At 49.7% G+C, this 20,157-nt stretch overlaps 1 pseudogene across 1 annotated transcript in view; it reads right to left on the bottom strand.

The window, feature by feature from the left end:
* The window catches only part of LOC309799319 (calpain-8-like), a 53,213-nt pseudogene that overhangs the window by 7,725 nt on the left and 25,331 nt on the right, over window positions 1–20,157 (bottom strand). The window contains exons 4-11 of the transcript in view: window positions 15,067–15,194; window positions 14,857–14,861; window positions 12,848–12,958; window positions 9,777–9,851; window positions 8,675–8,835; window positions 5,362–5,537; window positions 4,783–4,799; window positions 1,777–1,919 (exon numbers count right to left, since the gene is read on the bottom strand). The product of the transcript in view is annotated as a calpain-8-like (transcript). The remainder of the gene's footprint in view (window positions 1–1,776; window positions 1,920–4,782; window positions 4,800–5,361; window positions 5,538–8,674; window positions 8,836–9,776; window positions 9,852–12,847; window positions 12,959–14,856; window positions 14,862–15,066; window positions 15,195–20,157) is intronic.

The following is a 20,157-nucleotide window of genomic DNA, read 5'->3' as shown; positions in this document are numbered from 1 at the left end:
GCCCTGAAATATGGGAACCCTTGTACGGCTCCATACATGATGCTCTGGGGACCTCAGAAGGGAAGGTTGTCCCCTAGGCCTCCTAGTTTACCAAAGATTCTAAGCCACAGGCCTAGTACAGAAGCCCAAGAGCTGCCAGACATGAAGGAACCTATGAGCTGAAACAGTGGGCCTCTCAAGGGAGAACAGTGAGGACCCGTGACTGGTACAGACTTCCTGTTGTTTTGGTGTTTCAGAAAACCCCAAGACCATGGGAGGTGGAGATGGTGCACCCCGACAATGACTGAGATTGAACTCCTGAAATGGGGGCTTAGTAAGCTTTTTTAATTAAAGTATAGTTGATTTACAATATTGTGTGAGTTTCTGGTGTACAGAAAAGTGATTCAAATATATATATATTCAGAGTATGAGAAAGAATATATGTACATATTTTCTTTCTCATATTCTTTTCCATTATGGTTTATTACAAGATATTGAGTATAGTTATACTAAGTCTTTGTTGTTTACCTATTTTATATATTGTAGTGTATATCTGTTAATCCCAAACTCCTAATTTATCCTTCCCCCTCCTTTCACCTTTGGTACCCATATATTTGTTTTCTATGTCTGTGAGTCTGTTTCTATTTTGTAAATAAAGCAATTGAAGCACCCCTGGGGGGCTTGGTAAAAGTGCAAGTCCTCGGGCCCCAAGCCAGACCTGCGGAATCAGAGACTCTGGGGCTGGGGCCCAGCAGCCTGTGCTTTTCACAAGCCCCCAGGCCTTGGAACCGCTGACCAGAGAACCACCGGCCCTTGCAGAGCATAGGCTGCACAGCGACGCGCGGAGAGCACCGGGAGACGCTCCTGGAGGCTCCGCTGTGTGTGCGGAGGACCTCGCTCTCATAAACGGGCCGCTTCTGACGGGAGCCACCATCCATCAGACTTAATGCACATTTGAATTTAATTACTTTTGAGTCGTGAAGAGGGGCATGCTCTAAATCATCCATTCCCTCTTGTCTGTTGCCTCCATAACCAATAATATGCATTTGGGAGCCACCAGGCAGGGTAGACCAGTGATCGGCAGCCTTGGAAGAAGGCATAGGCTGGAACCTGTGAACTTGGGCCTCATTGGCACATGCTACCAGGTGGCCAAGGTTGAGAACCCGGGGGGAGCAGGGATTAACACAGCAAGGCAAACGTACCCCTACATAATTCGAGTCATAGACTCCGGCTGGGGTAGCCCCAGACAGAACAAATGGTTCCTAACCTTGGCTGCACATTGGAATCACCCCAGAGATTCTGCCATAATTGGTCTGGGCATGGAGATGTCTAAGAGCTCCCAGGTGTCCCTAGCGTGCAGCCGAGGGGAGGCTCGCTGGGCTGGGACGAGCTGGGGCCTGACTGTGTGCCAGCTGCATGGATGAGGCAGTCTCGCAGCACACCCCTCCAGCCCCTGCCCACGAGGCCGCGGGGATAGCAGGGTGAGGCCTGGGACTGCAGCAGGAAACCCCAGATGTAAATGCGACCCTGATGACATGCCTCTCTAACCCAGCTGTAAATCACTGAGGAGACGCAGGAAAAGCTGGGAGCCAAAAAGATAAAGTTGGTGCTTCCTTCTCTTATCAGATATCAGGGCCTTTATTTCTGTCCGCTAGATAAACAGGAGCCTAAGTAAGCTACAGTCATCTTGTTTGGATCAGACCACCAGGTACACAAGGGGCAAAGGTCACCACTGTCCCCTTCCTGGCGGGTGGGACCCAAGTGTCTTTACCAGCTCTCTCAGGGTTAGCAGCTCACCGGATCCTGTGGGAGTCAGTTTGTGGGAGAACCGGCTTCCATCAGAGGAAGCACGTGCCACTGGATGCCCATCACGAAGGCAGCCCAGCTGTTCCTTACCAAGGAGGACATCTCCGTCAGTGTTCACATACTTCCCTGGGGACCTACAGGGCAGGAGACAAGAGCATGTCACCTGAAGGTGCCGTGGGCCTCCCTTTGTGCCTTTGTGTCCCTCCCCACATCTGGCCCACAGACTGTGCAGTCCTGGGCCACTGGGAGGAATTCTGTGCTAAAGTGAGAGTCATCAGCATTTCTAAAACTGGAAAGTCATTGGTGAATTTTCAAGGCCATCTGTGGACTACTGAGCCCTAGAAATCCGAAAGGAAATAAAAGGTTCTACTTTATTTTCATACTGTATAATCTACCAGGATCCCAAATGTTTGAGGAGTACTAAGCTTGGGGGTTAAATGAGAACTAACATCTTACAGACCTACAGACCTGGCCTCCAGATCAAGGGCTTGGCCAGAAAGCGGTCTCACTCAACTCGAGACATAATTTAATCACCACTGGCTACAGGGATTGGTCCAGGAGTAGGCACGTGACCCAAGCTGAGTCCATGACAGACTCCTCTAGGATTTTCAAATTGGAACTAAGGGAAGGGGCCCCCTTGTTTTATGTGGGTGATATTAGAGAGACTGTACAGAAAGCCAGACCAGGAAGATGGCATTGACACCAGAGGAGAGATGTGAAGAGAAAGGGTCCTGAGAGCAGGCACGTCCCCTGTCCTAAGCATCCCTGTCCTTCCCTGGGTTTGGTGACATGAGCTGGTAAATTCCTTTTTCACTAGTCTAGGTAGAGTTAGGTCCTATTATTTGCAAATGGAAATGGTGATGCCCACAGGCGATCTCAGGTGCAGAGTGGGAGTCCTCCCATGCCGGAGAAGACTCCGAAGAGGGTTCAATCTCCCCTTGTTCTTTTCCCACCTTTGCCCCTCCCAAGCAGTCTCTTTTGACCAGAAGAGCAGGAAGGGCATTGTTTGTGGCTTAGGTCTGTGGGCAACTGCCAACTCTGAGGGAAAAAAATTAGAGAAAATTTGCATCAGCTGGCATCCTCACTCTGGAGCCCCCTGTTTATAATTGGCAGCAGAGGTAGGAAAGTCTGCAGTCACTGTCACTCCTCTAAGTTTGCATCTAAAGCTAAAATCCCGCCTGCAGAGACCCTGGCTGTCTGGGAGAGCAGAGGTCCTGGGGGGATTTGCCTCCCAACTGCCTTCACCCCCTGGGCAGGGACTCTCAACTACCTTGGCTGTCTTTGTATTCACCCCGCCCACCGCCGCAGGCAATATGCTCTGAATCCACTGCCAAGAGGCCCCAGGCAGGAACTGAGCCAGCCAGCCAGGCCTCAGGTGGCACAAGTCCCCAGCCGCAGCATCCAGGAAGGAACGCAGGCCAGCCTTGCCCACTGATGGATGGAAAGGGACAGTCACCTTTGAAATGCAAGATCCTGAATGCAAATGACAGGCCTGTGTGGCAGGAGCCTGTTGTCACAGCAGGAAGATTACAGGGGAGAGAGAGGGGGCCAGACAAGCAGGGTTTTTTAGCCTTTGGGGGTTTCTGGCTGTTCCTCAGTCAGTGTCAGTTTTCCCACCTCAAACCAGACTCCAGTTTGCAGACAGTTAAAGCCAGAAGAGGCAGTTCCAGGGGTCAGAGAATGGCACCCCCTGCAATCCCTACATGCCCTCTCTCCAACACCAGGTACTTTCTACAAGCCCAGGCACAGACACTCCCTACGGGGCTGTATACCTTCCTCACCCTAACGTTAAAGCGGCTGTGTTCACAGATGTCATGCTCTAATTTATATGCCTCTGGCTGTAAGAAGAAGGTCCACGGATCACATACATGGGGTTATTTTATAAGCAGCTGTAAACTAATGTCTGAAAAATTGACATGCCATATATATTATTTACAAGAGCAAACGCCATGCCCACAAAGCTATTTCCGTGTGTTAGCTCATGTCCCTTTGAAAGAACGCTTTGTTGATCCGGTTATAGAAGGTGGAGCTGGTGGATGAAGAGCTGGTGGCCACAGTCCCCATTCAGCCCACCCTTTGGCCATGCCCGCCTCCTGCCTGCTCTCCCAAACTGTCACTTCCTCTCCAGTTGTCAAGAAGCACACGATGTCCCCTATGGCTGGAATGTTCTCCCTCATCCACCTTTGAAATCCAGCTCATTTTTTGACGCCCTGATCAAATTCTTCTCCTCCACGAAGCTATCCCTCTCGGAGGACACCTCAGCTCACCGTGCTGGTCCCCATCATAGCAGATCTGACCTGCCCTGTAGTCAGTGGAGTGTGTGTGTAGTTTTCCCCTCTAGTTTGTGAGCACCCTGAGGTCGATAACCTTCTGCTCTTCCTCTGGATCTCAGCTTTCAGCACGGCACCTGGCGCGTGGCAGATACGCACTAAAGAAGTGTTGAATTGATATGCATAGGGTAAGTGCTTTCTTGGTTTTTTATCCCTATAAGTAAAAAATCTGTTTTGGTCCTACTTACATTCTAGGTGGTGATGGAAGGGATAAGCTGGAGTAGAATTGGAGCTTATTTATTTGAAATACTTTTCTCCAGCCATCAAGCAGCAATTATTTTCCAACTCCCATTCCTCCAACACAAAATACACACACATACACACACACACTAAACTCTAAAGCTCTAAGTTCCAAAATAAGAGAAAGAAAGGGGCTGGAGTTCACATGAGCTTGACAATCGCATTTTTCCTTACTGGTTTCTTATTACAGTACTTCTTTTTCATGCACTTATGTATACTGAGATGTTGGGCTTCCAGCCAGCTCTTGGTGTTTCTGATTAGAATTGTATTTTTCCCAAGAAATTCATTTTTAACAAAATTCTATAAAAACAACCACCATGAATCCCTCCGGAATTCGTTATAAAAAGTCTTTGCCTTGTAAAATAAGTGGATTCCAATTTGATCCTGGCTAGGCTTGTCAAGACCCAGGGGTCTTGCTTTAACCTACTTGTTAGGCTGCAAAATCTATAGAGGGGTGGTTACAGGGCAAACTGGGGTATTGAGCCACGCACTGCAGCCTGAGCCCAGAGCCAGCTGTGACCTTCAATCCAGAGACACCAGAACTGAAAATGACCTGGGGCTCCTTTCACCCCAGCCCATGCCTTGTGTGTCCCAACAAGTGTTTCAAGGTTGCCCAGGGAGAAAGAGGATTTGTCTTTGGCTCCCTTCCCCAACTCTGTGATGTCCTCCTACTCCTTGTGTCACCTTCTTGGCTCCTGTCCCCTGAGAAGCCTATACCTTGGAGAGAGTCTAATAAGTGTAGTTACACTGAACCCTCAATGACAGACAAAGCTTAATGAATTACACGTCTCAACGTTAACAGTAGAGATTTAAGCCAGTGGAATGAATCTCTAATTGTGGAATTCAGGCCTCAGTAAGGCCACTGGGGGAGGCATTTTGGGGAGCAAGGAAAATGCTTGATTAGGGACATCCAAACAATAAGAAAGATTCGCTTCAATTGCTGGGCAAAATATTCTGACCAAAGACATCAGGCGTGCCGTGACGGCTGACCCCAGCTCCAGAGTACCTTGTAGACAGCATAGCCGATGCTGAGCGAACCCTGTCCCATCCTCTTCTGTCGCCTGCGATTCTTCTGCATCAGCCCCAGCAGCACCGTGCAGCCGGGTTCACCAATGCTCTCCTCCTGGTGGTCGCCCACCTCGTCCAAACAGATTTTGAACTGGGGATTTGTCCAGTAAGTGGCTAGAAGTCACTCAGGAGATGGTGGTTCCCCCCACAGTGGGGGTGAGGAGATCGGGAAGAATAGAATGAAAGGGAGGAATTTTGATCATCCCAAGGAAAGCATAACTCTGGCCAAGCTGTGCCGGGTAAGCAGGCCTTAGCAAGTTTGCTTTACAAGGCGGTCAGCATTTCCTCCTATCTCCCTACCCCACCCACATACCAGCACACACACCCCACAGCATGTGGAAACTTTACACTTGTCCATTTGATCAACCAGGGCCCAGATATACTTGATGGGATATTCAAGGTCCCATGGTCCCAGGGCTACACTGGGTCCCCTGGGAAGGAAACTCCAAGTCTTCTGGGGAAATGATTAACATCTCCTCGTTCTCAGCCTGTGAAGAACTGGCCTGTGAAGATGAACCCATCTCCTGGAGGAAGGAGGTCTCTGGAGGAAAAAGCAGGTCCCTGAAACAGACAAGGACAAAGTCCAGCAAAGACTAGATAGCAAGGAGGCCTCTCCTGACAGACTATAAAGAGATGACCACTCTTGCCCCCTGGGAAACCTGTCTGACGGGCCCCTGCTTCAGATCACAGCCCAAAACAGCCATGATTGCTGATCCTCTGTCCATTGATCCAGGGGCCCCACTAGATGGCTCAGCGTTGCAGCCAGTGATGAGAGACACTCCCTCAAGAGTACGTCATTTAATAATGCCCAAGGAATAATAATTGGCAATTAAGAAGCATGCCTGTCATACCACCTATGGATATTTTAAAACACTGCTTCATGGGCTTCCCTGGTGGTGCAGTGGTTGAGAGTCCACCTGCCAATGCAGGGGACACGGGTTCGTGCCCCAGTCCGGGAAGATCCCACATGCTGTGGAGCCACTGGGCCCGTGAGACATGGCCGCTGAGCCTGCGCGTCCGGAGCCTGTGCTCTGCAGCAGGAGAGGCCACAACAGTGAGAGGCCCGCGTACCGCAAAAAAAAAAAAAAAAAACACTACCTCCTGGGAGCGGGGGACTACCAGGTTGCCTAAGGAGGGGTGAACCAGCCCAGGTCGGAAACGGAGCAGGTCAAAACTCCCGTGCTGATCAGTAGTGGGATCGCGCCTGTGAATAGCCACTGCACTCCAGCCTGGGCAACATAGCAAGACCCCGTCTCTTAGGAAAAAAAAAAAAAAAAAAAACACTGCTTCATTTCAAATATGACCTTAAAAAAAAAAAAATCTCTCCAAATAGTGACTGTACAAACCAAGGCACAGAGAGGGCAAATGGGTCGTCCAGGGGCACACAGCAATTCTATGACTTACTCAAGTGGCAGAGTATGATTGACGAAGATAGGCTTGGCAGCCATCTCCATGCCAGGGCCTCAGTAATTTCAATACGATGTGCCCTGGGGGAAGAAAGGGGTGGGGGATGGAGGGAGTGCTTAGATCCTCTAGATAAGGGTCCAAACTGATACAATAACAAGGCATTCACAGGTGACCAAGAGCCACTGGTTATTATATTTTCTTAACAATAAAATTATTTATTCAATTCCACCTTCCCAGAACTTCCACTTCCAGATTCTTTTTTTATCTAAGGCACAAGTGTGTAGATTTTAAAACAAATATCTGTCGATTCCAGAGGAGCCAGAGACAATTCTGTAATCTTCTATACTTACTTCATTACCAAAGGGCAGGAACCGTCCATCTCTTCCCGACAGCTAGCTGGCGGCACAGATGGGGTAGTGATTTCGTGCAGACAGATACCTTAGGCACCCCCTACAATTCCGAGCTCCCAAAATGATGCATGCAAATTTCCTACACATTTTCTAAGAGCTTGCTAATGGTGAGCATATTTTAATTTCTCCCAAATGCAACATTACTGCAATCCCTACATTTTTTGTTTACTCCTTAACAGAGCTAGAAGAAGAAAATGGGTCATAAAAATAACACATCCCATTTGTATAACACTACACCATTTACAAAGCGCTTCCAAAGGTGGGTATTATCCCTCCACTTTGACGACTGAGAAATTGAAGCTCAGACCAGGGAAACGACCCTCCCAGGGTCCCAGAGCTGTTGCACCGGGCATCTGAGCGACAGTGGCAGGAAAGGACCACCCTCCTTCCATCTCTGCCGTCAGAAATGGGAGCTCAGGTTGGATGGGGATAATGAACAAGAGACCAGGTCAGGACCCAGGACTGCACCCACATGGGATTTTATTCTAACACTGCTTCCACGCCCTGAGCACAGGCCTGCAATGAGCTCTGTCGTGAGAACAAGACCCAATGCTTACAAGTCGAAGTCGGTTAAAAATGTCAACATCAGACCAGGAGGGGCATGGGGCCTGGGGAGGTGGGAAGTGGAGAGGGTGGGTTTTGCTTTCTTTCATTTCTCCTTAGAGATGTGGGGTTGTTTTTTGGAGTTTCTTCCTCCAGTGCTGCCTCAGCTGATTCAACGTAGGAGGAGCCTATATGTGTAGATATGAGTGGTCTCCCGCGAACAGGGAAGGATCCCACCTTTAATAAGATGAGGGCCCGGGTTACTGCAGAGGCAGTGGTTTGCGCCAGACTATCCCCACCAGGGAGGGAGTTCTGATGACGACCAGGGGAGTGGACAGTGGCCATTCGCACACCCTGTGTGTGACCACCCCTGACCCAGGCTGTCTGACTCAGGTGCAAACAAAGCAGAATGGCCGCTCGGATGGATGCGGTCTACTGATACAGTGATGCCGGACCCGTGTCCCTCTAGCGCACCATTAGCCACTGTCCCAGGGCGCAGTGGGCCGGTTGCCAGCCAGCCGGGCCACATGGGGATGGAAGAAGCCCCAGAGAAAAACAAGAGGCCTCGGTGAAGGGTGACAAGTGCATGGTTAGTATGAAGAGGAAACGGCCTTGGTGGGCAGGGGGCAGGTGGGTGAAGCAGAGAGAGTCTGAACACACAGACACTGAAGCATGATGTTACCTGAGATCAGGTCCCCGGTGAATGGCTGCAGAGCCACCATCCACCACTGCTGCCCTGGCCTCCAAGCCCCAGAAAGAAGCTGGGCCACCAAGGGATGCCAGGAGCCAGAGAACAGAGTGCAAAGGCACTGCCCCAAGATTAACATATAAGGATGCCCAGCCCTGGGAGGACAAGCCAGAAGAAGGTGAGCACGGCAGCTCCCGCCTCACCTGGGTAGTTCCGTCAGCCGCCGGCAGTGGAGCCCCGTATCCAGCACCCACTGAACGGAATCAGGTTCCACTTGTGCCCCTCCTCACTGCTCAGGGAGTCCAGGGACAGGTTGCAGATCTCTAGCCGAGAGAACTGCCGCAAGAAATCCGAAAAAGACATCCTGGGGGCAGAGGGACAGGTGGGCTCTCAGTCGAGAGAGCTGGGCTGGAAAAGTGATGGAAGGCGTGCCCCCTGGGCACAGGACGGACCAAAAGCCATGGCTAGCTCGGATCTTTTCCGCAGCCCACTGTACAAATATGCAGGGGTCATTGACCACATTCCTCACTATTGTTACCATCTCCATTTTTCTTAGAGAACCCCCTCTCATATCTCACCAACCAGGCAAAGAGACGAAACCATCAACTGGAGAGACCCTGGCAGGTAAATGGAACCAAACCACCATCTCCAAGTTCCCTCCTGTTTACATCTAACTGGTGTTAAATTTGGAGCCTAGAGATGGCCCCTAAACCATGTCATATTCTCAGCGGTGTCCCTATTATCTTCCTTAGCCCATGAGTGAAGGAAGTTATCTTTTTTTTTTTTTTTTTTGCAGTACGTGGGCCTCTCACTGTTGTGGCCTTTCCCGTTGCGGAGCACAGTCTCCAGATGCGCAGGCTCAGCGGCCATGGCTCACGGGCCCAGCCACTCCGCAGCATGTGGGATCCTCCCGGACCGGGGCAAGAACCTGTGTCCCCTGCATCGGCAGGTGGACTCTCAACCACTGCACCACCAGGGAAGCCCAAGTTATCTTGTTTTGATGCTATGCTAAATCTTGGACTTAAAGAGATAGGAACAGTGCTCCTATTTCACTGGAAAGATATGGTAACTGAGGAAGACATGCTGATAGCTAATCCATGTTGAGGCCCAGATATCTTGGTTTCAATGCTTTAGATGTACTGGTACGGAGGTAGAACTACTCTGGGGTAAAAGGGGGAGGAGAAAGAAGCCCTCCCGGCTGGGAACCATGTTGAATTCCTGGAACACCTCGAGAGAGCTGCCCACCTGTGAACCAGGAATGGACCCACAACTAAGGAAACAGCACTCCCGCAGATGAGAACTCACCAGAACTCTCCATCCTCAGCTTTCTTGTCCAGCTTTTCTTTCTGCCTAGGATCTATGTAATTCCATTCTGGTGCACTGGGAAAGAAAGAATAAAATTTAAAGTCTTTTTTTAAAGGAAGCAGAGGTGATCATTCCTGAAGGGTTTGCTGCAGTGCAAGCTGTTTACTGCAGCTCAACTTGCCCCTGAGAAATGGGGAATACCGAAATGATAGCCGGGGGTGGGAGGGGGGTGTAGCCTGGGGAAGGGACGGGGCTCCACGGGCACTAGCAGGGTGACCCCAGACATGCAGCAGGAACACTGCGCCATGGCTTTGCTCTAAGTTCACTCTCCAGGCAAGTTTTACATTCATGTCTGATTCAGCCCCCCAGGCCCTGATCACAGGCCTGGGCAAGTCCAAGGCAGGAGCTGTGAGAATGGCAGGAGCTGTGAGAATGGCAGGAGCTGTGAGAATGGCCGTCACAGGCCACTCCACCCCTTCTCAACTGGTGAGACGTCCTACTGGCTTATCTATCAGTCTGAAGTGAAGATACTGTGAGAGGGTCTGAGCATCTTTGGGCACATGAACATGGTCCCCTTCCTGAGCCAGCAAAATGACAATCAGGCCCAGTTTTGTGACAATTTCCATGAAGTAATGTCACCCTGTGAGGCCTCCTGCTGGCGGCCTTTCCATAGCAATACCCACATAATTTGTTGAAATGCCATTTCCAGCTACCTGACCTTTAAGAAGTTAGGTTTTCCTGAAATATGTATGCAACGCTAAATAACTGAGCAGTATCCAGATCCAGATCCATCTTTTAAAAATCCCTTCCCTGATTGCTTCAGCAAAATGTGAAGACCTCCCCCTCGCTGCATAAAAGCTGGGGCATACCCAAGCCCAGCCTGTTCCTCCAGGGGGGCTCTCAGGACCCCTAAGGATCAGGGAGGGGAGCACCCAGGGCCTATTTAGTTCATGGAAATAGTCATTGGATCAGACCAAACCTCAGGGGCTTCCCTGGGCTTCCCTGGTAGCGCAGTGGTTGAGAATCTACCTGCCAATGCAGGGGACACGGGTTCGATCCCCGGTCCGGGAAGATCCCACATGCTGCGGAGCAACTAAGCCCATGCGCCACAACTACTGAGCCTGCGCTCTAGAGCCCGTGAGTCACAACTACTGAGCACACGTGCCACAACTACTGAAGCCCACGCACCTAGAGCCCATGCTCCACAACGAGAGAAGCCACTGCAATGAGAAGTCCGTGCACTGCAGTGAAGAGTAGCCCCCGCTCGCCACAACTAGAGAAAGCCCGCGTGCAGCAACGAAGACCCAACACAGCCAAAAATAAATAAATAAAATAAATAAATTTATTTTTTTAAAAAAAGAGCCAAACCTCAGAATGTGCTTGTTATAAACAAAGATTAGGGGACTAGCTGGAGAATATGAGATCTGACCTAATTCTCCCAGTTAGTTTTTTGAAACTTTAAAAAACTTTTAAAAAAAAAGTTCTAATTTAAAGACATTGGGCTGAGACTAGGGATGTTACCTCAGACATGCAGCACCCTCCTCCCCCAGCAGCCATGTATAAATACTCCCGGCTGCGTCTCCAGATGGAGCCTGCAGGGCTTGCCTGTCATCACCTCACACCCTTGGACCTGTCCCAGCCTGTTAGGGACTGAGCAGCATTGGGGAAAGGAGATAAAGATAAAGTCATATAAGCCCCGTAAGCAGCTTGGGAAGCAGCTGCTGCTTAAAAGGGCTGAAACTAGGGTTTCAATTTCATTCAGCCATGACAACCTTTTGGGACAGTTGGCAGAGCTAAGGTTTTGGGTTTTGCTCCATCATAGGCAGGAGAATGAAAAATCTTTAATATAAGAGGTGATCCGTGGCCCTGGGGATGTGTTTCTTCATGACACAAACCTCAAGGCAAGTACCAGTTACGAGCACTAATGATGTGTGATTAGTTCATAAATGGAATAACGTTCCCTTCCAAAGCCCTGGTGGCATCATGCAGTGTGGACAGCACGTATGAGGTACATACAAGGCTTAAGGATGTGCCGGGGGGGGGGGGGGCGGCGAGTTGCTATTATGACCAGTCCCACTTCTGGTGGCTCTTCATCTGTGACACCGGCCAATTCTCCATCCTTGCCCAGCGCCAACCTGCCCCCCCCGTGCCAGCAGTGCTAGCTAGGATGGAAACTGGGCCATGCTCTCTCCACCCTCCTGTACCACGGTGGCATCGATTCCAGGGCACAGCTGTCCCAGGACACCACAGGAGGCCTCTGTGTCCAGGCACCATCTCTGACTGGCTGCCGCTCTCCACTGTGAGAGGTCTGGGCCCCTCTGTTCATGAATGACTTTGTCGAGAGAGATCAATACGCGCCCGTAATGAGCTCTGGGGGAGCGGGCGCCACTCCCATTCATTCTCACTGCTTCTGGCAGCCAGTGGCTCCTAGGATCCAGTTCCTATTTCTAGGCACGTTTCTTCTTGATGCTGAGGGGTTTGTCCTTTGTCAGAGTGACCAGGCTTTGTGGAGTGGAAAGAATCCGATGGAGGTGACGGGTCTCACCTTTGGAGGACCGCGGTGGTAGGTAGAAAACAAGCCAACTCTCCGGCGCTCAGCAAAATTCCACTGAGCTGCCAAACTTGCAAATGCCAAAGCAGAGCAAGGAATCGAAGACTACAGCTGAGTGGGTGTTTTTTTTTTTTTTGCGGTACATGGGCCTCTCACCACTGTGGCCTCTCCCGTTGCGGAGCACAGGCTCCGGACGCGCAGGCTCAGCGGCCATGGCTCACGGGCCCAGCCGCTCCACGGGATGTGGGATCCTCCTGGACCGGGGCACGAACCCGTGTCCCCTGCATCGGCAGGCGGACTCTCAACCACTGCGCCACCAGGAAAGCCCAGCTGAGTGGTTTTTGTTTGGCTTTTCCCCACCTGGAACCATCTAACACTCTTTTCTGAACAGGCTGTGTGGTTTGTGGCCGGAAGGTGCTGCCGAGCGTACTCCACCGTGGGTCTCAGGATCACTGCGTGTTTTGCATGATGCCTTCCCGCACAGGGAGGTGAGCACGGGCGGAGGGAGGAAAGAGCCTACTCATCGCTCCAGGCCCCCATCCATTCCACTTCGCCCCACGGGTTCCGGAGTCTCATCACCTTCTCTGGATGGCCCCGGAAATCCACCCGCAAGGGCCACAGACAAAGGCAGCTGAATCACCGCACATACCCCTGCTGCCCTGCGTTCATGTCCTCTCCTGAGCGGACCTGCATTCAATTCCTCAGATGCCCCTAAACAACCACTTATATTTGCTTTTAACACATGTTTTCAAGCCTTAGCTAACTACTCTATTTTCTACAATCTGGTTGAATAAATAGTAAGTCCAGCATAAAAACAAGTGTCTGTCTGCTTTAACTTGGATTAAAATTAGATAGTTGACTGACTCCGTTCTTAATATATGAGATCTATTGACAATCAATGCTCTCCAACAAATACTAAGAACAGAGAAATTAGCATTTTTTGAGCAGGTAGTATGAGCCAGGCATGGAGCTGGGCAGTTCAGATGCATTATCACCTCATTATCACCTCATATACAATCCTATAAACTGGGTGCTGTTATTATCTTCATTTTCATCTCTCTCAAAACTCTGAGATCCAGAGAGAGTAGGTATAGGTATATGTATAACTGATTCAGTTTGCTGTACACCTGAAACTAACACAGCATTGTAAATCAGCTCTACTGCAATAAAAATTTAAAAAAACAAACAAGCAAACAAAAGCACCTCTGAGACCCAGCCAGAGAGGTTGAGTTATCCAAGATTACCTAGTTAGTAAGTAGTAGATGGAGGACAGGCACCCAGGCAGTCTGTCTCAAAGCCCACAGTGGGAAATCCATACATCCACCTTCCCCTGTTGTCTACGGAACACTCACCAGGAGCCCCCATGTGTGCCTTTGCATACACGTGCAAACATGATGGACCATTCTGTCTTCAGTGTCTGACCTCCCTTTGTATCCTCCGTCATGCCCTCGCCCAGTGTTTACGTGCTCAATTCATATTTGGGAATTGACTTCATTAAAGAGCGTATTTGTGAAACACAAACACACGTAATGAACATTCATGCTTTTTGAATAAATAACCAAAACTGAGACAACCACTGCGTTTCCTTTTTTGCCTTGGCCATCAGGAAACCCAAAACAAAATTAATTTCTCAGCTGGAGCGCTGTCTTTAGCCTAGATTGTCTGGTGTATTTTACCTTTGTTATATGGTTTTACTGTGTCTATGCTTTTCATTGTAAACCACTACACATCCTTTTTGGAGGTAGGCAGACCGTGGTAAATAGAAATAATGAAAAGTTCAGCCCATGCTTTCTCCTTGGTTGGAACGTAAGGAATACTTGCTTTCCTTCCCACTATCACACCCCACCTTGAAAGTTGGGGCAGGTTTTACTGCCTTTTTCTCTTTGGAGATCCTATGGGTTTCCACTGCTTTACCTGTACAAACATACTTTTTTTTTTTTGCCATATGACATACAGTAAGATATACTTTTTTAATGCTTTTCTTTTTTTTCAATTTATTTATTTTACTTATTTATTTTTGGCTGCATTGGGTCTTCGAAGCTGTGTGCAGGCTTTCTCTAGTTGCTGAGAGCAGGGGCTACTCTTTGTTGCGGTGCGTGGGCTTCTCATTGCAGTGGCTTCTCTTTTTGCGGAGCACGGGCTCTAGAGCTCAGGCTCAGTAGTTATGGCACATGGGCTCAGTAGTTGTGGCTCATGGGCTCTAGAGCGCAGGCTCAGTAGTTGTAGCGCATGGGCTTAGTTGCTCTGCGGCATGTGGGGTCTTCCTGGACGAGGGCTCGAACCTGTGTCCCCTGCACTGGCAGGTGGATTCCTAACCACTGTGCCACCAGGAACTCCTTAAGAGCAGGATCTGTGTCTTACTTATCCGTGCCCATAGGAGATGCCAGCAAAAGCAGGAAACATCGAGTCCAGTGGCTGAGTTTGTGGATAAGAAAACGTGCATCACGCAGTGGCAACAGTGATGCCAAATGATGCCACTCGGGCTCACATCTCCTGACCCTCACTCCAAGGTGCCTTCCTCAAGGCCACATGGCCTGGGGGAGACAGGAGGGGATGGACGTGTGGACGCTTGGACGGACATGTTAAGGCAAAGTTTCTCAAACTCAAGCACGCATCAGAATCCCCTGGAGGGATTATTAAAACCTAGGCTACTGGGCCCCAAACCCAGATTTCTGATTCTCGGCATGGGTCCCAAGACTATGGAAAGTAGTGTCAAGGGCTGTGAGCAAGGCAGGATACCTGAAAATGAAAGATTCCCCCGTAGTTCTCCTGGAAGTTCTGGTCCCTGGGGACCATGCGGTAAAGCAGCTCTTCATTCAAGGTGAGGGAGGCAATGGCCGCCAGAAGCCAGCAGTCACCTGCACCATGTCATGGGGGACACGCACTCGTCAGGCCAGGCCTGCAGGGTCCCTGCTTTCTCTGACCCTCACTGGCCCATTCAATCCAGAGGCACACGACTCCCTTCTGGGTCCGATAGGCTGGGACTCTTTTCCTCCAGTGGCTGAAGGTCCTGCTGCTTCCTTGGAAGTTCTGAGCTTCTCCCTTCCCCCCACCTGCCACACGCTGACCATTCCACATGGCCTAAGCTCTCAAGCAGTGGAGCAGAAAGTGCAAAGAAAGAAAGGAAGAAGCAAAAAGCATCCTCTTTGTTTCCTTAATAACAACTTTAAGAAAACATTTGGTTGGAGGAAACACTGAAGCTATATGGCCAGCTCAGGGTGCGTGCGTGAGTGTGTGTGTGTGTGTGTGTGTCTTCCTTGCTCTGCTTGACCTTGGATAACAGAGCGTTGTCTCTTCGTGTCTGTTGGAGGACTGCCCTTTTATGTTTCAGAGCTCACCATGACAGCTCATAACACTCCTGAGATATTGATGAGCCTGAAAAGATCATACTTTTAGTCAGAAGAAATAAAAATCAAGAGACGTTAAAAATGTTAGGGCTCAGGGTTGGTCACTTTGGAGATCCAAGTAAATGCAGAAGAAAACAGAAAACTGCTTTCTGTACAAGTCGGGACCCCTCAGACCCGTGCCCCTGAGCAGTACCTCCACGGAAGGCACCATTATCCCCTGTGGTGTCGACTTCAAAAGATTAAGCACAGCCCCAGACACCCTTTACTGACCTTGGCATCCTGTGGTGGATCTATCACCCTGGAATTGATGTACATTTGTCTCACATCTCATTTGTAGGCTTCTTCTACAACAACCTCTGAGATCTCAGTGTCCCTACGTGTGCTGCTCATTGTGTGAAGGAATATTTCATCTTACTGGCCCAACAGCTGCCTCTTCCCAGTTTCACTCCAGAGCCCTACCTCTAGGAGTTTAGGGTTCGGAGACAAGTTTCTCCCATTCCTATCCCAATCAAATGGCTCCAAAATCTAGCCTGTGTGTCTCAGCCTTCACCTTGTCCACAAAAAAAAAAAAAATCTGAATCTCTTCACTGTATCTTCAGATAAAAGCCCCTTCAACCATTCGGAGACCCTCTGAGGACCTCGTCTAACTCTCTGTGTTCTTCCCATGCTGTGGCCCAAGCTGCACACATAGCCCAGGATGAACACACCACGGTTCTCTCAGACGTGGGCTGCCTGAGCAAGTAGTCAATCAGCTGTGACACAGGAACCCACCTCTGAGGATCCATCATCTGCTCAGTACAGCTCCATCACCAGGTTATCCTAGAAAACCCTTTGCTCTACCTGCCCTCATCTCTCTCAACAGAGAGATTCATGATTTGGTCCCAAATGAATTCCTTTCCCTCTCCCCTTCCCCGACCAGCCTCATATAATCTCTCTCTCTCCGTCTCTCACATGCAGTTACTTTTTGAAGAGCTTTTCTGACCCAGAAGCCAGCCCTGCTCCTGCCTTCTTCTCTCACTGACAAACGGCCTCCCCCAGATGGCAGTGGGCCTCCAGGTGGGACCAGAGCCGGTAGCCGGAGGAGATAAGAATCGGTACAGCAGGCACGGGACTATGGCTTCTCACTAAAGAAGTCTCAAGGGGGGCAGTACCTCATTCAAAGGCAACTTCCAAAGAGTGGATAAAATAACAGGTTTTCTCCTCTCACTCCAGCCTTCTTCCTGTCAACACCTGTGATCACCTCTTTCCTCTGCTCAGAAATCTTCAACTTCCTCCATTGCTTAAGAACAAGATAAAAACTAACAGGGGGCTTCCCTGGTGGCGCAGTGGTTGAGAGTCCACCTGCCGATGCAGGGGACACGGGTTCGTGCCCCGGTCTGGGAAGATCCCACATGCCGCGGAGCGGCTGGGCCCGTGAGCCATGGCCGCTGAGCCTGCGCGTCCGGAGCCTGTGCTCCGCAACGGGAGAGGCCACAACAGTGAGATGCCCGCATACTGCAAAAAAAAAAAAAAAAAACAAAAAAAACAAATAATAATCCTGAGTCAGGTTTTCTTAAAAAAAAACCAACAACTCTAAATTCAAAAATTCCATTTACATGTTATCAAAGCGTGATGATCTAAGCACCTAGTGTTATGACAAACCCTAGGTAGCAAGAACCTGGGCTATGACTTAAGAGAATTTTCCAAACATCAGGGAGGGAAGTGGAGATGCTTCTGGACTACAAGCAGCAGAGAGGACGGGAAAAAAGAGAAAAGGTCAGACACTGGAACTGCTTCCATTGCCCCTCTTCCACCTCGAGGTTGAACAATGGCCGGAGCAGGAATGATAGCAAAACCACAGAGGGATTAAAGAGGAAGCCAAAGAGGAGAGGATTTATGCCCTGCTTCCCACGGGGCACGTGGAAGCAGAATAAAAATGGCAACACGGAGTGCTCAGGTGGAGAGGAGGTGAGAGAAGGTGGTAAAGAGCGTCCCCAAGTCTCCCTCTGTCATCAGATAGTGACTGAGCTGAGGGCAGGGAGAAGGCAGGTCAATCCCACCACAGAGGCCATGGAGACCGCGTGGCTCAGGGCCAGGCCCGAGGCATGACAGCGCACTGAGTCGGGCCTCGGTCAGCCAGGGAAGATCCACTGGACCCCGACAGCACCAGCAGAACAGACCACACCACACGCTAGTCCCAGGAGACCAGTGGGACCCAGAGGACAGCAGCAGGCACCCAAGGGCCAGCCACTCTTCTCCCATAGGCTGGGGGACATTCAGCCTTTCCTTCCATGCAGGCACTGTCCTGGGGAGGCCGGAGAGGGGCCAGCCTTGAAGAAGCAAGAAAGCCCCCAAACAGAGTGGCTGAAGGAGGAATATTTATCCAAAAGAGACAAGAACCTGAAACAGGCAGAGGCAGAGAATACCTTTTATTGGCTAGTTGACGTTTCCCCCCAACTCATGGTCAGTGCAAACTGGGGCTCCCCAGCAAGCCGAGAGCAGTCGAGGAAGGTAAAGAATGCCATGATGATTGCACATCTGGATGTAACGCAAAGGTTCTGACCTGCTAATGTGTGCTTGTTTTCCAAAAATCCATCTTTAATGTTCTGCCACAGCTGAGGCCTCCTTTGTCCCCTCTTCGCGGTAAGGCGGCTGCAGTGTTTCATACTCAGGCTGCTATTTTCGCTCTGCACATTAGTGCCAAGCAATCACCAAAGCCTCCCTCCTCCCCTCCCTCCTGTGGGTGAACCTGCCTTTTCCAGTCCTCGGCATTCAGTTCTTGCCATTTTGACGACATTAAAACACATACACACACACTTGTGGCCGTGCTGGCTTTGTTGACAATTCCCATCTCTCAGGCTAGATAGAGAGCTGACTGGAGGCCCCAGCACAAAATGCTTCCTTGAACCAAGTCATGTAGGTAGCAAAGTGTCAGATGGGATCTGACAATTCATATCCTAATTACCAGCAAGAAAGTCTCATGGCTTAGCCCATTTTGCAGTTGATATCTCGAACAGGAAGAGATAAAACAGCATACATTAATACTGTATAAGACTAGAACCAGGGGCTTCCCTCGTGGCACAGTGGTTAAGAATCCACCTGCCAATGCAGGGGACATGGGTTCGAGCCCTGGTCCGCGAAGATCCCACATGCCGTGGAGCAATTAAGCCTGTGTGCCACAACTACTGAGCCTGCGTGCTACAAGTACTGAAGCCTGTGCGCCTAGAGCCCATGCTCCACAGCAAGAGAAGCCACCACAATGAGAAGCCCGCGCACCACAGCGAAGAGTAGCCCCCGCTCGAGAAAGCCCTCGCACAGCAACGAAAACCCAAAGCAGCCAAAAATAAATAAATAAATAAATTAATTAATTTTTTAAAAAAGAAATGTGACATTAAAATTTTTTAAAAGACTAGAACCAGATTGAGAATTTAGAGCTGCTCTCTTAGTTAATAAAGTTCCTGTAAGTTTGGGATTAGCAGATACACGCTACTATTTATAAAATAGTTAAGACAACAAGGACCTACCATATAGCACAGGGAACTCTATTCAATACCTTGTAATAACCCATAACGGAAAAGAATCTGAAAAAGAGTACATATAAATATATATATATATAACTCACTTTGCTGTACAGCCGAAAACACCACAACATTGTAAATCAACTATACTTCAATTAAAAAAGGAAAAACTATTAAAACTAAAAAAAACCTTAAATTAAAAAGCTCCTATAACACAGTGTATCCATCTGGAGCAGGTTTCTCTAACTGAGCACTGCTGACACTTTGGTCTGGATGATTCTGTGCTGTGGGCCCTCCTGTGCACTACAGATGTTCAAAAGCATCCCTGGCCTCTACCCACTCGTTGCCAGTAGCACCTGCCTCCCAGTGTGACAGCCTAAAATGATTCCAGACACTGCCAAACACCCCCTGGGATGGGGGGATGGAGGATCATCCCCCTGCATTGAGACCTCGTGAGCCAGAACATCCACAGTAAAATCAGGGGTTGAGGAAAGTCTGCACTGGAGGAAGCTTGGACAAAAGGGCTTTGCATAAGTCTCGGGTTTTCAACAACTGCGCAGTATGAAAATGTCAGTGACGAGGAAGATAATGATGTTTCTTTAGTCTGTTCCTCCTAGAATCTTCTGGGAACCACTTTCTGCTTCTCGCTTCCTTCTCTCTCTCCTGTCTGCTCTGGTTAAAGAAAAGTATAACAGCCAAAGGAAGGCTCTGACTCGCTCATCAAGGTCGGCACCCAAGCCAGAGCAGGGTGTCATCTTGCCCAGCTTCCAACATTTGCTCGTCTCAAGACCTCAGGTGTAGCATGATTAGACTCAGGCCCACCCACCTGGATTTGGAAGAGTGACCATTTGAGCCCCTGCGCACCCCTCTGAGCTATATCATTCTGCCATTCCTCTTTCCCAGCAAATCATAGAAACGCCCGCCTTCACCTCCGCAAGCAGAGGCAAAGCTAGACATTTCTGAAACTGGACGGCATCATTTCCACT

This window comes from Mesoplodon mirus (assembly GCF_964341445.2).
Source record: "Mesoplodon mirus genome assembly, chromosome: 3".
Taxonomy (NCBI): Eukaryota; Metazoa; Chordata; class Mammalia; order Artiodactyla; family Ziphiidae; genus Mesoplodon; species Mesoplodon mirus.
Note: the sequence above shows the minus strand (reverse complement) of the source record. Positions and strands in the feature narration are given on the sequence as shown.